This window comes from Micropterus dolomieu, linkage group LG16 (assembly GCF_021292245.1).
Source record: "Micropterus dolomieu isolate WLL.071019.BEF.003 ecotype Adirondacks linkage group LG16, ASM2129224v1, whole genome shotgun sequence".
Lineage (NCBI taxonomy): Eukaryota > Metazoa > Chordata > Actinopteri > Centrarchiformes > Centrarchidae > Micropterus > Micropterus dolomieu.
This window is the reverse complement of record NC_060165.1, coordinates 16,260,355-16,261,429: the sequence shown is the minus strand read 5'-3', so window position 1 is coordinate 16,261,429 and position 1,075 is coordinate 16,260,355.

Genomic DNA, 1,075 nt, shown 5'->3' with positions numbered 1-1,075 from the left:
GTTCAGACAGATGAGGGAGTCGAGGGAGCGATGAGCGACTCTGAGTGTGTGTTTGTGTGTCTGAGTGAGGTTCAGAGAGAGTGAGGGGAGGAAACTCATGCCCTCTCACTCTCAGAGTAGGACTGGCTCCAGGCAGTTCAGCATGATAGCACACACAAGGCAGACACATCAATTCACAAAACCTCAGCTGTGGCAAAGTCTCTGCATCGAACATCATTTGCCAACAAAACCCCCTGTTCCATTTTTATAAAGAGGTTGTATTTCTGGGAAACCGAGTGGAACAACGACAAGCTGACTGACAGACTGTCTGTAGCGGTTAGGAGGATAAATCAACTTAAAACATAATGACAATATAATCATGTGTGGGTGATTTTTAAAAAATGTTTTCATACCCGTTGAAAATAAAATGCATAATTTTTGACTGTTTTAACATACAGTTAAGATGAAAAAAATTCCTTTGTTAATGGTATGCACTAAAAAAATTGCATGAAACAACCAGGTAACAAGATGGTGTGATGCACCTGAACCTCTCTCAATAGCAAAGCATTGAGATTTTTTCAGTGATGGTGAACTCATTAATTTTGTTTAATTCATTACATTTTTGTGAACAACATATCAAGAAAAACAATGCAACTTAATTAACTACTCAGTATATATATTTAATTATTTTGTTGGCGTGCCTATCAGCCTCATTTACTCCAATTAAGTTTAACAGCAAACAAAAATCTACTCCAGAGATGTCTCATTCATTCTGTCACATTCTTCCATCACTGTGAACAGGAAGCTGTTCTACAATAGTGTGACAGATCTGCAGTCATGTAGAAACTGAGGGTAAACAGGAAATCAGTAAAAACTGAAATGGAACTGTCTTATAAGGGGAACACTGGTCCTTGCTTCTCAGTTTGTATGTGCTTTTGGAAATTTCTGCTTTGTATTTTTTCACCATTATAATGCTAAAACCTTAGACTCGCAGCAGCTGCTGGGTTGGCAGCTGTTCAGCCTTCTCATGCACAATGACATCCATGAAAGCAATTCTTCTGTGACCTGACATCTCTCTCGCTCCCTGCAGTCCAAC